The sequence below is a fragment of the Canis aureus genome, chromosome 11 (assembly GCF_053574225.1).
Source record: "Canis aureus isolate CA01 chromosome 11, VMU_Caureus_v.1.0, whole genome shotgun sequence".
In the NCBI taxonomy this organism is placed as follows: Eukaryota; Metazoa; Chordata; class Mammalia; order Carnivora; family Canidae; genus Canis; species Canis aureus.
In genome coordinates this window covers 54,730,312-54,747,433 of record NC_135621.1, presented here as the reverse complement: position 1 = coordinate 54,747,433, position 17,122 = coordinate 54,730,312, and the positions used below count along the sequence as shown (strand labels likewise).

Below are 17,122 nucleotides of genomic sequence, written 5' to 3'. Positions count from 1 at the left end.
AAGTAGTTTGTCAATTCAATACCAGCCAGACATTCTTGGTATTGAGAAAACCAATAGGCATAGTTTTGCCAGAAACTCGTCATTCTAAGTAACAGTCTTCCTTCCAAAAATTTTTCACTGTAATGTATGTATGCAATTCATGAATGGCTTTGTGAAAATTGAAGTGTGGAGTGAACATAAAGACTGCTGATGAATGTTGCAGATGGCTGTGGACAAACTGGGCATCCTCTGAGGTGATATTGCTTGGAAGGGAAAAATGTGGACTGATTATTACTTTTGCCCTTACATGAGATCCAAAGAAGAGCAATTTATAGCAGTGCATTTCCAGACTTTTTGATCTATAGGTGTTCTAGATAAGCTGAGTCCAGAAACTTTCATTTGGACTCTAGATCAATAAAACTTCTAACTCTTAAGAAATGAATATGTACAGGGGCGCCTGAGTGGCTCAATCAGTTAAGCATCTACCTTTTGGCTCAGGTCGTGATCCCAGGGTCCTGGGACCAAGCCCCACGTTGGGCTCCCTGCTCAGTAGTGAGTCTGCTCCTCTCTCTCCCTCTGCCACCAACTCATGCTTGCTCTGTATCTCTCAAATAAAGAAATAAAATCTTAAAGAAATGAATATGTATTGGATGGATGGATGTATAGATATGGTCTGGCAGTCTGTAGCAAATAAGCAAATGCAGATTTATTTCTCAGATTGGCAACAAATATTCTGAACTGTTATTTCTCCCAACAAATATTCTGAACTGTTATTTCTCCCTTCTCCCTTTAAAATGCAATTTAGGGATACTTCTAAACATTGTAGGGACTGTAAGCCTCAATAAAAGAGTGTTCTCTTTGAAGCTGGCATAAAGGGAGACATATTCAGCCATGTGCTGGTGCTCATGTGCGGAGATAAAGTATTCCTGTAATTTGGGAGAATGTTCATTAAAACATACCACATTCATATAAAGCTCAGAATTGGTATTAGTACAACTCAGGGTTTACAAATCAGAACTGCAGTGCATTTTCCAAATTGGAAAGTGAAGGATAGAAGTCACCTTAATAGAATTGGTCTTAGTAATTGATTGTCAACCAAGACATTCTTGACTTCTGGCATGGTAGATTTTATAGTTTATAATTGTCAATAAAGATGACTGACAAAATTGTGCCTTGAATCCACAAGTAATCATTTGTTCCCCTGATGTATTAATTGGTTAAATTCTTCTTTATTTCAATAATATAGAAAGCCCTATGGCTCTTAGTTCATTTCTGAAACTTTAATTAAAGTTATCTAAAGCAAACTGGCTATTCATTATTGAAACACTGAAAACCTGAATCTCTGCAAAAGGAATCTTTATGGATACATTCCTTGATACATGAGAATAGAAGGAAAAATATCTCAAAGAGATGGGCTCTGTTCTCTGTCACATAAATTCCAGAGAGCATTTTGGAGGGCAAGGAAACATTAAAAAGAAAAAAAAATCTCATTATAGTTGTTAGTATTCCTTTTTCTCTATTCCACTGAAAACATAATTTTCTGAGACTTGCCCTACTTGAAAGTCCTATTGTATTAATGGAAAAAATACAAAAGAGATCTTTGGTAAGATCTTGTACTAGAAGGAGGCTGGATTTTGAATTCCTTAGGGGAAGGATGTCTCATTCATGTTTTTAAGTCTTTTACCATCACCAATCACTTTGTCCCTGGCATTTGATAGGGACAGGGGCAGTCCTAACAGAATTCAAAACAAACAGGTGGTATACATACCTCCCCTTGATTCTTTAGGCTATGTGTCTGTGTTCTTTCTCAATTCTCTAGTTCTGTATTGCTTAAACGAGTCTTTACTTAGCAATAACTGGTATGCCAGGGTAATTCCTGAGTTACCACAGACTGGATACATAAAAGATTGCAGGGTGCAGACTGTCCTATAGGGCACTGCTGCATATAAAATAATCATTTTCTTCATGTAGAGGAAGAAAATCAACATTGCATTAATGAAGCCACCCATGCTGAGATTTCTAAATACAGTTAAACAGTGTTAAATGGATTACCTCTTAATTAATTAAACAAATATGTATTTAATATTTGGTAAATGTATAGCAAGCATTATGCTAAGTCATGTGACCAAGTATATGCACTCTAAAGCCAAAGTGCCTGAATTTGGATCCTGGATGAACCACTTACTTGACCTCTCTGTGCTTGAATTCTACATCTGTAACTACCTTTAATAGTAAATTACCTTTTTAAGATTATTGCATTATTTAATTAGTATATTAAAAGCACCTAGAAAACTGTCTGGCATATGATTAAGTGCTGCAGTGGGCTTTTACTATTACAGTATGAGTTCTGTTGCAGATGAAAGAGACATAAATTAAAAATGGCTTAAACAGAATAAAAGTTTATTTGCCTCTCATATAAGACTTTGAGCCATAAAATCTGAACTCTGAGCAATAAAATCTGAATGAAGTAGCTCTTCTCTGCAGAATTTTCAGAATTTTGTCTTTTGATTCTAATAACCCTGAAGGGGTTGTCTTCATCTGCTTAGTCTAAAGCAGAAATTCTCATTGGAAGGGAAGGGGAAAGCCTTTTAAGGGCATGACTTAGAAGTACCATCAGTTTTGCTTGTTTCTTATTGGCCAAAACTTGGCCCCATAGCCACTTAGCTTCAGAATAGACTGGAAAATTCTTTCTTTATATTGTATGGCTTTGTGCCCAGCTCAGAGTTCTGTTACCTGTACAAGGTACACAGAGGTTATTTTCATCTCTGCCACAGATAAACTCACATGGAGTCAGCATAGAGATGGCTTTTCTACCCAGAGCAGGTAGATTATAGTGCCAATTTTCTGTATTACACTCAAATACATGGGAGAAAAGGACTTGTGCTTTTTTTCAGATATATGAATATAAATACAACTCAAAACATTACTTATAATTAAGTTACTTCTGGCATCACTAGGATCAGAATGCTCTTAACCCATTTGTTTAACCCAACTTTCAGGCTTAAAATAATGTTTTATAAACTTCAAAACCCATAGTTCCTGTGTTAATATCATTAACTTTCCTGATTTCTCTTTAGCTTACAAATATCCATTAAAGCTATTCACTCATGGGACGCCTGAGTGGTTCAGTGGTTGAGCATCTGCCTTTGGCTCAGGGTGTGATCCCAGGGTCCTGGGATCGAGTTCCGCATCGGGCTCCTTGAAAGAACCCTGCTTCTCTCCCTCTGCCTGCCTCTGTGTGTGTGTGTGTGTGTGTGTGTGTGTCATAAATAAATAAATAAATAAATAAATAAATAAATAAATAAAATCTTAAAAAAACAAAAGCTATTCACTCTTTCAGGAGTAACTACTCTGATTTCGTTCCTTCTTTCCTTCCTTTCTCTTTCTTCTTTCCCTCCCTCCCTCCCTCCCTCCCTCCCTTCCTTCCTTCCTTCCTCCCTCTTTACTTCTACCCCAACTCCTTTCTAAAATAATCTTTCTTGCCTTCTTCCTTGCTGTCTTATTTCATATTCTGGGTTAGGTAATATATAAATTTCCCAAATGGCCGTTTGGAAGGCTCTGTTCTAGGAATCATTATGGTGATAGGAATTTGATCCTTGGTCTTCTTAATTACCTTCATATTTCTTTGAAATCCATTACTTGACTTTTTCTTCCCTAAGCACTAATTTCAGAAGCCTTAGATTTGTTCATAAAGGCTTAATGGATTATAGATTGTTTATTAGCCTAAGGAAATAGGTTTTATTTAAAACAGCCATTTCAAAAGGACTGGAGCAAAGTACATCAGCAAGTTAGTTAGACTGTTTTTTATTGCTGTTTTTGGCTGCACCAGTTAACCACATTTCTTCTTTCATCTTTTTTAAAAATAGCGAACAAGTTGAAATAATAAGAAACTCATTTTTTTCAAGATGAGAGCTTATTATTTATACTATGTACTGAATATAATTTATTTATTGAAATCATAATAGAATAATGATGAACTATTAAGTGGAAACTAAGTACTGGAAGAAACACAAGCAGATTTACTAAACTATTATCCAAGAGGAAAAAGTATACCAATTTCTCAGGAAAAATGAAGAGTTTTCAAATAATAAATTTAGAAGTCAATATTTTTTAAAAATTTTCTTTGTTTTTTGTTTGTTTGTTTGTTTGTTTGTTTGTTTCTAACATTGGACAGTGACCAGGTATTAAACCATCTCTAGCATTACTTCATTCAGTAAATGAGAACCATTCAAATCTGCTGGAGAGGACTGGAAACAGATATGGAATAAATATACTCTTAATAAATCATCTTTAGAGCCAATATATAGCAGACAACAAATTACTAGCTGATATAGAAATTCAACCCTCCTGGCTTTCTTACTTTGGAAATATATTGGAAAGGAAGAGAGGATACAATTGTATAAAGCCAGAAGTATGAAATCTTCCATGTATATATATCCATAAATAAGCCATTTCCCCATTTCCTGAAAGGGTCTACATGATTATGTAGCCCAGTTCCCCAAAGTGCTAGCTCAGGGTCAGATCAATTTTGAACATAATGAAAGGATGGTGTTTTCTCCTGCATTATGCCAATATCTTTTTGAAAATTTCATATCTACAGAAGACAAGATCATTACATTTGAAAAATGGATACGCTATCCATAGAGAGCATGTATTATCTGAAATAAATGTTCATTTCAAAAGAGAAGTTTGAGTGACTTGGGTTAGCAGCAAAGATACCCCTTAATCATAAAAATCAGTTTTAAGGATATTGCAAGAGATAAGAAATATATCCACTGACAACTAAGTTATGTTCATTTCCCAAATATTATGTGTAGAATAAGGAATTGTAAATAGATTATGTAACAAATTATTAAAGTGGTATAGTCAGCAGAAATTTTAGAAGCTAGGTCTGAGAAACTATTCAATAGAAAGGTACTTGCTTACTGAGAGTAGAATTTCTCTCTTGGGGAGAAAAGAAGTGGCAGGTGAAACTTTTTTTTTTTTTTTTTTCAGATTCTGTGGACATTTTAAGTTGGTGATTTAGCAAGTTGGTCTATAAGGAACTTCATAAATTTAGAGAGGCACTGCAAAAGACTAACAGGAATCTTGATTACTATCCTGTGTTTCCATATAATTTTTAGGTTTTCTCATTGAAGATATCCCTGGGATTTCAAGAAAAATGTAACATATTAAACTGAAGCATGTTTTCCTGTAGGATAGTGTTGCTTAAAATAAGAAAATCATAGAGTACAACAAGTTTCTAAATATTTAACTATTTCTATTCTATTTGTGTTAATTTTTTAAATAGTAGTTGTCTTTTTTTAAGATTATTTATTTATTTATTTATTTATTTATTAGAGACAGAGAGAGAGACAGAGAGGCAGAGACACAGGCAGAGGGAGAAGCAGGCTCCATGCAGGGAGCCCAATGTGGGACTCGATCCTGGGTCTCCAGGATCATGCCCTGGGCTGAAGGCGGCGCTAAACCACTAAGCCACCGGGGCTACCCTATTTGTGTTAATTTTTTTAAAAAAATATTTCCTCCTTGAAAAATCTGCACTTTAAAGGTAACAACATTATTTTTCTGTGGTGAAGACATTGGGACCTTGAAGAAAGGGATCGAAGAGGAGACTTGTAATAATCTTTGTTTTAGGTCTTTGCTATGTCAACACTATGGCAACTTTATCACTGAATTAGCTGTCATTTCAAAATCATCATTTTCTATTAATTCTAATATTAGTATAAAATTAGGCTTATTGGGAAAGGCTAAAGAATTAAGATGTGGTGATCAAGAAAGGGGGAGAGTAAGGAGAAAACTGCCTCTGAGCCACATTGGAGTGTTTGATTCTCTGAGCTAGTCAAATGCCTGGTGTTTTTTACCTCTGATCCTTTGCCCACATTTCCCATTTTACCATTAGATATGATCGCACTCCTAATCATCTTTCAAGACCCATTTGAAATTATTATCTTTTGGGGAGGTCTTCCTCAACACTGAAGGGAAAAAATCCTTCTTTTCTGTACCTAGGTCAATAGTTTATGCCTCTTTGGAGTCTCAGTTATTTTGTCATAGTATATCCAGCTTTCCCAGGAACTAGTCAGATCTCAATGATATTACCACCAGGTTTCTCTTGGTTCTTGATACATGAGGCTCTTATTGGGAGGTGTCACGGTAGAATGGAAATAGAATGCAAACTTTGGAATAAGACAGACCTACGTTTGAGCTTGGAGTCTTCACACATTTATTTTGTGCAAATTACCTATAATTTTGCTGAGCTTCATTCTCTTGCCTGTAAAATAGACACAATGAAATATATTTTACTAGGTAGCTCTGTGAATTAAGAGAGGAAATTATATGTAACTGATAAACATTGATTCTTCTGTGTACTCATAACCAAACTGGCTCCTCAAGTCTTTTCTGTGGTCCTTCATCATCAGGTCATCAAAGACCTCAAGTGCAACTCCTGTGGCTGTTTGACGAAGTCAGTCATTTCTGAAGCACTGTCTTCCCTCACGTACTCTCCCACGCTTCCCTTGTGTAGCAAAGTTGGATGGATGAGTGACAAAGGCTTGGAATCCTTTATGAGTATGGTAGTTCCATAATTAAATGTAATCAATCTATAATTTATCTAAAATGATTATATATCAACTAGGCATGAAACCTAAGCATCTCATTCATCTTCATATAGTCACAGTGCGTATTACTAACATGGTCTGCTTAGACATGCTGCCCACTGAGGAAAATCACCTAGTCACAGCATCTGGAGTAATGGCTTTTATAAAGCAGTGATTCTGTGTTTTGCATATGCTGGCAATAAAGATAGATTAAAAGGTGTTGCTCTACTCAAATAAATTCAGGGTGAATTCCAGGGAAATTACTCTGATAAACTAGTGACGTTTTTTACAAGTAAGTGTGTGTGGAGGGGGTTGTCCTCTCTCCCAATTCTCTTTCAGTGCAATAAAATTTTAAGATTTGCTCAGTTATTTGTGAAGCGGTCTGCATTGCGGTTTTGTGAGAAATTCCCTTACGCCTACTGACTTGCTCACTCTTTACAGAGTAATTCTTCATCCTCACTGAAATTTCCAGTTACTTCTGTCAGATTGCCTTTTGAAGTAAGTCAGTCTGCAAATCTCCCAAAAGACTGTCTGGAATTTGGTAAATTAAGCAATGACAGAATAAAACAAAATTCAGAACCTGCATTTGTGAAAGGCATTTTGTAGGACAAGATTGAGTTCAACGGTACTGGAGTGCAAGTTCAAATTTATTTTATTGTTTATATTCTTTCTATTCAATGTAATTGCATTAGCAAACAGATTTTTCTCCCACAATGGTACTATTGAACAACTCTTTATTATCTCTCATTATTTTGTGATTTTTCCATTTAATATTAGGTATAGGAAATATAGAAATATGAAAAAATATGACAATATTAACTAATGACCTTCCATTGTAAACATATTTACCTTGAGTCTTTTTTGTAGGAGTGATGATGGATCTTTACTGGCCTATATAAGCTCTCTTGCTCCTTATAATTGAAGCAGAAATTTAGGGGATGGTTATCTATGTTAGTGGTGTGTTTCGTAATAGTGATCCAAAGTTTAACAGAAATTATGAGATTCAGACTTAACATTAATTGACACCATATGCTGTTGTATCCAGGGAATAGTAGGAAGACAGATAATCAGGGCATGAGAAGCAGAAACAGGACGTGGATACCCTTCTAGTCATATAATGCACAGGCAAAGTATTTCTTATAGTTAACATATTTTTGTCAAATCTAAATTCTTACGAGTCCATAGCCAGCCAAGCAGTAATTCCTAAGAAACCATTACGCTTTTTTTTTTTTTTTTGGAGTTTTGTTGTCCTTTCCATCATCAGTTCCTAGGGATAAAGTTTTACTTGGGAATATATGCAGTTTAAAGCTTTCCAGAAGAACTTGTGTATTAAAGGGACTCTCTGAAAATAGAATGGATTCACTGTACCAGCATCTTCTTTTCACTGATCAGTACTGATGCTCTTTTGGTAAGAAGGTCCTGATGTATGTTACTTATCAAACTGCAGAGATCAGCCTGCTCCAACAAGGAAATACCCCATTCTTTTGACTTAGCTCAAGCACCATTCCTTTCTGCCCCCACCTCACCAGCACCTCCTGGCCCCCACTAGATCAGATATCCTATCCCTCCTGGATTTTTCTTTTAAGGCAACAAATGTTTTGCTGGCTTCTATAGAGCTGGACTGGAGACGGCATCTTATTTTCCACATCAGGCCGTGCCACCCCATAGTCCCGCCAGTGTGAGGTGGTCCAATTCAGATCTCCTTAGGGAGCCACCCCAAGATGGAGCAGACACCAGGGATAGGAAGGAAAAAAAATCAAGAGAAGCAATGCTTTGCAAGGTTTTGTTTGTTTGACAGCAGGTATAGTTAGGAGGGGTTCCTGGGCAGGGCTGATGCCCTAGGTTCTGCTCAGAAGAGACCCACGCTGGTGCGGGTGGTCCAGGTGAGATCAACCAGAAGGCAATGCTTTTGAGGCTCGTGTTCCTTTCACCCTTGGCCCCTTCTCAGTGTCTCAGTGGGCTTCCTGATGTCCTTCGCCCGGAGCTTGAGGCTAATAGCTCTCTTGATTTTGCCCAGGACCTAATTATTAGGAATGACTGGTCCACTCTGATAGTCTCCAGTGACCTGTGGCTTTCCATTGATTTTCATTGCCTCATCCTTCTAAGTCAGCCCCTTGTTCTGCTGGCCCTGCTGTATCACCTTGCCCGCCTCCAGGGTCACCTGGTCCTGGTCCAGCTTGGTCGTGTTCTTGGTGACCTAGTGCTGTTTGTTCTGGCCAGTGGCCCATTTGACTTGAAAGTCTCCACATCTTGTCCTTGGCCTACTTGGACCTGGCCTGGGTGGCTGTGGGGCCCTTCTTGCGCAGAACTGTTACCGTGTCCTAGTCACTCTCAGGCACCGTGGGCAGGCAAGTCCTGCATAGTGCATCCAGTGGCCTGGTGGCAGCTGTTTGAGACCCCCTCCCAGATACTTTCTTGTTTTACCTAATCAAGCATCTTTTCCTTCACAGTGAGCTTCATCAGGATGAGAACAGTTATCTTATCCAACGTGTCCTCAGTTCTTAGCATATGTGAATCCTTATTTAATGAACAATGAATGAGTAAATTAATATTTGCTATCTAAGTTTGTTTTTTATAATAGAATACAAAGCATTATAAGAGATATCTATAAAATATTTCTGTTGTTACTCTTTCTAGATATTGTAAGTAAACATACTCCCTGTTATTGTTGTTTAAGTAAGCATAGTGGAGACATTGTGGAAGCATCAAGGAGAATGAAGATTAGACATAATGTACATTTGCTGTATAGATAATTGGCTGGTAACTTAGACTATCTTGTCAGTCTCTAAGGTATTGTAAATGAAATATTTTGCTCTTATTTTACTTCATAAAATTACACATTTGCTGGAAGGGGCTATAAAGTCATGAAGCTCATTTTGAAAAATCGTATAGGAGGGTCCAAATGAATGTTATTCTTTTAGGAAGTCACCTAGGATTATACACACTTAGAATAAAGATACTGATGCTACTCAGCAAGGATTTAGAATTCTCTGCTTCTGATGTCAGAGCCAAGTTATTAAATGCTTAGGAAATCAGTTACATTTCTGTGGACACAGATTTCTTTTCACATTATAAAGAGGAGACCCACTTACGTTACTGTGAGAAATGAAAATGTGAAAACAATATATAGGAAAACTTCCCCAGTCGTCACGCAGCCAGACATTATAAAGAACTAGAACATGGTCATGATACCTGGAACATCATAGCAAATTAAATGAACTAGTCATCTTACCATCTCCTTCTACCTCAGAGAAGGTACTTTTCTGGTGCTCATTTCTCTGTCCCTCTGATTTCTGAGGGTGTACTTCTCTTTCTAATGACCTCACTTGTTTCTACTGACTTCTCATTTTTTCTATCTCCTTTCCTCTATTTCTCCTTTACTTATACCACTGAATAATGTCTCTTCAAGAGAGATTTTCTTTGGATTCAATATATAGAATTCAAGCACATGGAGTTCCTTTGCCATATTGCTTCATAGATCCTTTCCTCCCCTGTTTCTTCCCTGTGGAGGGTTACCTTGGCCTATGGTGGTAGTGTATTTGTATAATCTCTCCTAGACAGGATTGGCGTATTATGCACAAGGAATTCCTCTGACCACTTCCATAATATAATATAATATAATATAATATAATATAATATAATATAATATAATATAATTAATATAATATAATTAATATAACATTCCATGTATGTATTATATATATAATATATATATGGCCAGAGGAATAATATATTTCATATAAATTATATATAATATAATATAATATAATATAATATAATATAATATAATATAATATAATATGTTTTTGTAGCTGCTCTTTTTTATAGAGCTGTTGATCAGAGTGATTAGAGAGATGGAGAAGGAGTAAGACTCCAGAAGTCTGGAGTGAACAGCAGGAGCTGAGACAATTCACATGTGGGATAGTCAGGCAGGCTTGGAGATGAGAGAAATTGGGTAGAGAAGGAAGAAAATCTTTCAGAGGTAGATAAAGGCAGAAATATTTGAGACCCAAATGAGCTAAGAAATAGAAAGACATGGGAGGGCAGCCCGGTGGCTCAGCGGTTTAAGCGCCGCCTTCAGCCCAGGGTGTGATCCTGGAGACCCGGGATCAAGTCCCACATTGGGCTCCTTGCATGGAGCCCGCTTCTCCCTCTGCCTGTGTCTCTGCCTCTGTCTCTCTCTCTCTCTCTGTGTGTGTCTCTCATGAATAAATAAAGAAAGAAAGAAAAGAAAGACATGAGCTATGTACACTTAGGACACAGACAATGGCTATATGTGTGTGTGTCTTCAGCTGGTTTTTATTCCTATAAGTGGCAATAGCCTTGCTTTATATTGGGCCAACTCAGTTTACTCCACTAATATGTATTGAGGTGTCCCCTTCTATTCCAGGCAATGTGCTCCTCTCTTTTATTCACTGACTATAGTTCTAAATGACTTAAGATAACAAAAAATATGAATCAAATATAATTTTAATGAATCAAAATTTGACATCGAGACTATATAAGAAGCAATCAAAAGAGAGTTTCTGCAGGCAGTGTCAGAGGCATGCTCTAAATACGTTTGAGCACTGGCAGCTTCTTCACGACAAATTTCAAAGTGTCTCCTTTGAAAAGAACAATATTCATTTTGATCTGTAAGTTCTGGTGTGTTTTGTGGGGGAAAAATCTGTGATATTGCTTTTTAGCTACATTATCTAAGTCAGTCTTGAAATTTCAAAAGACATAATTTTTGTGGCCTCCATCCTTGGTAAGCCCACCCAGAACCCTTGAGTGCTTTTCTGCAGTGGGGGCATCAGGCCTGACTCTGAGGCAGAGATTGGTTCCAACCAAGGCCTCCAGAGGCTTTAAATTGATATTAATATATTTCAGAACTTATTAAAGATTGAAAATGACTGATAATGCTTTAAATTAGGAATTAGCATTTTTTTTTTTTCTTTAAAGGGGCTCGATAGTAAATGTTTTAGGTTTAGAGTCCGTAGATCTCTGTCACAACTACTCCACTCTGCTGTTGGATTCTTGGATGCAAAAGCCGCCTTAGACAATATTTAAATGGGCTGGCATGGCTGTGTTCCAATATAACTTTATTTATGGATGCTGAAATTTTAATTTCACATCTCACAAAATATTTTTCTTTCTTTTCAACAATGTAAAAGTATAAAAATCATTCTTCACTCAGGAGCAATACAAAAAGAGGGGATGATTTATTCCACGACTTCAGTTTGCTGACCTTTGACTTAAGAGAAGAAAATAGCATTTGGGTATTTCTCAAATTCAAGGTTGGTTATCTGCAGGGTGGCTGCAGAGTTGGGGCAGCTTCCAGAAGCCCATGAGGTGGGTGAGTTATCTGCAGCTCTGGTGCAAAGCATTTCAAGAGCACCATTAAGGTTTAATAAGCTGGCGATGGAGCAGTAATGCTGAGTATTAGAACCTTCTATGGCTGCTGTAAAAATGCTTACTCGGGGCTCTGCAGGTCCCGTAAATACCAAGTCTTTTGGAGGTCCCTTTGTTTAGATGAAACAGGGTGCTAGAATTTATTGCTCCTGTGACTTAAGTTCCTGGACACACCGAGTACACTTGCTCTTTTCAAATAAAAGTCATTTTGGATTTATTTAGAGACTTTGCCCTCATGGAGGAAATATCAGAACAATATGTGTGAGAGAGCAGGATACTCATCTCTTGAAAATTAAGCAGGCCTCCGGCATGGTTAAATTACTTCTAGCTGGTACTATGGACATTCCTGTGTGACTCATAGGAGGATGGCCTTTCCGGGGGTGCCTGACTTCCAAGGATGAATGCCTCTCTAGAGATAAGTTTATGGGTCACAAAGGCAGTGTTGAACATCTGGCCAACTTGGTTTCTCTCCTTGGCAGAGTATAGCCTGTTTAATCACTTCTCTGAACCTGGCCAAATGCCGTTTGATGCCTCACATAGAAAGGGTGCCTAAGCAAGCAGTTGGGGAGACAATTTAAGCTAAAATCTACCTTTGTTTTAAAATAGTTACTCATATTTCATTTTGGTACTTGGAAGAGAGGAATGCTTTAACGGGTACATGTGTCTGGGAAGGTGAAGCAAAACAAAACAGGATTATCTGTTGAAACTGTTTAGTTCCTGAGAGTAGGAAAGCACAGGAGCCACTGCTTCCTAACATCAGATTTTTTTTTACCCCTTAATTCAGAGCATTATTTTTTTTTCTTTCAACTTTGGCAGTTCAGCTCCAGGAACAAAATGAAAAATCCCTTTCCCTCCTACAGTATGTATACACGGGCATGATTACACTGGAGGGTTTCTCTCTGCTATCTTTCTAGAAATAGAAATATTCTGGTGTCACGTGACTGCATTACATCCACATTCGACTGGTAATAGTACCTCAGTTGCAGGCAAATGGGCCCTGAGATAGAACACAGCCCTGGAAAGTGCTCCTGTGCCAGCCTCATTTGAAGAAAGTGCTCATTATTTAGTCAGACTGTCAACTGTGTAAGGCAAAGCACCTCCTAAACCATGGCATTCGTTTCCTGGCCCCAGTCTTTGTCCAGAGGAGATCTGATTTTACTAGTGTTATTTATTTCTTTAAAAACTAAATCTATTTCTCTGTTGCTCCAAACTAGCACTCCTAACTGCAAAGCAGTCCAAAGCAATAGATTAGCAGGCACCCACTCGCACTGCCTCCTTCCTCCTTCTCTGCTTTACAGTGAGTGTGAAACCATGTCTTTGCCTCAATTCCCTGAGATCTCCTCGCCCTGCTGGCTTGCAGACCCAGGAAACTAGCATTATCTTATTATTTTCCCGCAGACATTATTTTCTCCATTATTAATCAGAAGAATGTGCAAACAGCACAATTTTCATGATTACAGTAAAGCACAGGTCCAATATTATGCCTATCAGTTATATCAAGGAACCACCCATACTTTTTAAAGAGGATATTTGGAAGCAAGTGTGACACTTAAAAATATTTATTTTCTTTCTTTTTTTAAAAGATTTTATTTATATATTCATGAGAGACACACACAGAGAGAGAGAGAGAGGCAGAGATATAGGCAGAGGGAGAACTAGGCTCCACGCAGGGAGCCTGTCGTGGGACTCGATCCCAGGTCTCCAGGATCAGGCCCTGGACTGAAGGCGGTGCTAAACTGCTGAGCCACCCGGGCTGCCCCAAAGTATTTATTTTCTTGCTTTCTTGTTACCTATAGAACAACTCATGCAAAGCAATCCCAATTGAACAAATTGCTTGTATTTGGCAGTTCGTGAAAAAGGTCTTCAGTTTTGGATAAAGTGCTGGGTAAATGAAATAATTAAGTGCCATGTGAACTCTTTTGGAGAGGAGGAAAGCAGTGCTACTTATTTGTCATTGCATAAATGAGTTTCTCTTGTTGATTTTTTTTCGTTTCTTGGTTCTAGGTGTGAATTTTGAGAGTTTGTGCTTTTCCATACATGTGTGCATTATGTCTGGTACTTTATATTCATAACAAATCTGAAAACTGTATTCTCACTATTGTACTTAATTATCTTCCTTTATCATCTTCTAAAGCCATCTTCCAATTTGATTTAAAAATTTCTAATTGTTTCTCAGCGTATAAGTACTAACAATAACAGGATTGGGTCAGGAAACATTACCATTTGTGGTTTAGAATTCTGAATATTGCCTTTTTTCTTGTAAAAAATTAATGAATTTGCCAAAGGTTAGCTGACGATGGAAGGTACAGATATTATATTTCCTTCCTATGTGCTGAATTCAAGTGTCTTGATTCTATTTGAAATCAATAGCAGTAAGATGCTGTATGTTTTATAGATAAGTAATTTATATACATGGCTATTTATAAATTATATAAATGTGTTTGTAATGCATATATTTGCAATATGTATTTCAATTTAATTTAAGACCTTGATTAACTACGCCCTGAAAATTCATAGCTAATATTAAATTGTGTTCAGAATTATAGTGAACTGACACTTACTTTATGTAGCAGGAAAGAAGCCAAATAATACAGAGTTTTGGCAAATACATCAAAACAGTTCCTGGTTTCTGATACGATGTCTCTTCTGTCAGTCTTGACTTATATCACACACTAATAAAAAAGGACAGTAGTGAATAAGTGAAGTTTTCTGTGGAGAATAAAATTGGAAGGGGCAGAGCAACACATTACTACCGCAGATTGCATATTTGTCCTAGGGGAGAACTCACCATCGTAAGAGAAATGAAGCTACCCAGCCTCAGCTAGCTTGGTTGCATTGTGAGAAAGACATCTGACAATTATCTCTCTTTTTCTTTTTTCCTTTCCCCAGTTTTCTCTTTAATAAATAATAACATACAAAACTTCAACTTATTTGATGATAAGTCCTTGGCTTTTTAACCTCAACCTTAGAGCTCCGCTGAGTTGTGCATTCACTATTCCTTCATACCTTCTTAGCAGTTGGTTCCATTTAAATGTACTCAATCTCCTTCAGCTCAGCATCTCCAAAACCAAACTTTCTCAGTTCCATGTCACCTTCTGCATTCTCTTTCTCAGTGTATTGACAGTCACCACTAGGTCAACAAAGTCAGACATCCAGGATTTGTCCTAGATTTCTCACCTTTCTTACTTCTCTCAAAGCTACTCAATCCCTGAATCTTGTCTGTGGTCTTGCCTTAAAATTTCTCCATTCCTCTCTCCATTCTAACCTTGACTGTTTTAGTTTAGGAATCCATTTCTTCTCACTGGGATTGGTACAGTCATCTCCCTAAAAGGTGTTCTTTCTCTAATTTTATGCCACTCTGAATCATCCTCATGTCTTTATTGTGGAGTTTCTCATCTCACCAGTATGATATTTGGGGCTAGGCAATTCTTTGTTAGAGAGGGCTGATTTGTGCATTGTATAATGTTTAGCAGCATCTCTAGCCTCTATCCTCTAGATGCCAGTAGTACTTCTCTCCCAGCTTTGACAACCAAAACTGTTTTAATACATTGTCAAATGTTCCCTGGGAGCAAAATTGCCCCCATCCCCACTTGGCAACAACTGCTTTAGTCTATTGTTAAGTACAACTCCTAGCAAATAAGTATTCAGTAAGTGTTTGATGAAAAGTATATTCATATGATGTGACATAATTACATACTGGTTAAATACCCAAGAGAAGGATTTCTTTGAATTTTTGCTTGGACATTAAATAAATCCTCAAACATGTATTTAAACTGCGTACCAGTAATATGTACTTTTATTTCAGGCACCTCCCTCTTTGTTGTGTCCGCACCGTGCCCTTTACCAGTTCAAGGTCCTTAGCCCAACAGGAGAGCACCTTAGTGCCTATTCATTTTACAAGATCACTTATAGATCAACATATCAGGAAATGATAGGCTAGAAATACTTGTAGGTCATCAAAGGGAAAAATTTAATATATATGAAATAATATTTTAATACTGCTTCTTAAATGAATAAAGCAAGCTGTAACTTATGGGAAATTGAATCTTCTTATCAGCAGCTAGCACTTACTTTCATTTGTTTGAAATGTAGTGTTATCTACCATGTGGTAGACTATGAGAACGATAACATTTGGAAACAGAGACCAGACCATTTCATTATAATCCATCTGTGCCCCAAGGAAGACTGCACCCTACAGTCAGATAGTAGAAAGCAAACTTATCTTGAGACATGCTATAGTTAGTCATCTTTGCTCTGTTGCAGCCACTATCTTAGGGAAATAAGGCTTTATAATATTCAGACAATGTGAGCTCTCTACAGGGTCAAGAAGAAAATATCCCTTCAAATACTGGTTAACATCTAAAATAAAAATTACATAAATACACTTTTGGAAGACAACAAGGACAAATCTTTATCCATTTGTATTTACCTTCCCCCTTACTCTCCATGTTTACTGATACTGAAGACATATTAAAAACTATAGTGAAAGATTAAATATGCATACTTTATGTTGGGGGAAGAATGTAGAAAGAAGAGGCATCTGATTAATTTTCAATTCAGAGAATAGGAATGATATGAAATGTGGGACATAAGTGCACAAAACATGTAGGTACTGAACTTGAATAATTCAGCACGTAGTCACCTGGATTACTTTTATTTGCTTTTGTATACTTGTCCTTCCAAAAATAGTCAGGCTCTAGCTCAATGAAATGATATAGCAAGGTAGTTTATAAGCCTATACCTATTGGTGCTCATGATTTTTACAACATCATAAATTGAAAAGTAACTCCATTAAAACAGAGGGAGTTCTATTCATCAATCCTTTGCACTTACATGCAAAATCAATGTAAGTTAATGTGCAATGATGATGATGATGTTAAGAAGAGGTTGAAGCAGAAGCAGCAGCAGCAATGAGATTGTTACAAAATGCCATGCTATTTCTTAGGGACTAAAAATAATTTCCCAATTATCAAAAGAACACTGAATTTCAAACTCTAATTTTATCTTAATACTTTTTCTGAGATAATGTGAATTCATATATATTTATAGGAACCCTTTGAAGTATCTTTTCAATTATAGAGCAATCACTTTTTCTCAGGATTTTGTAATGTATTCACAGAGATAACAATGAGATGTAAGAGATTCTTCTAATTTTCTGT

General features: G+C 37.0%; 1 protein-coding gene and 1 pseudogene across 26 annotated transcripts in view; one reads left to right on the top strand and one right to left on the bottom strand.

Moving 5' to 3' along the window:
* The window catches only part of NRXN1 (neurexin 1), a 1,110,252-nt gene that overhangs the window by 735,862 nt on the left and 357,268 nt on the right, over positions 1 to 17,122 (top strand). The gene's annotated exons all lie outside the window — the stretch shown is intronic.
* On the bottom strand, positions 8,500 to 16,411 carry LOC144323139 (endothelial differentiation-related factor 1 pseudogene; annotated as a pseudogene).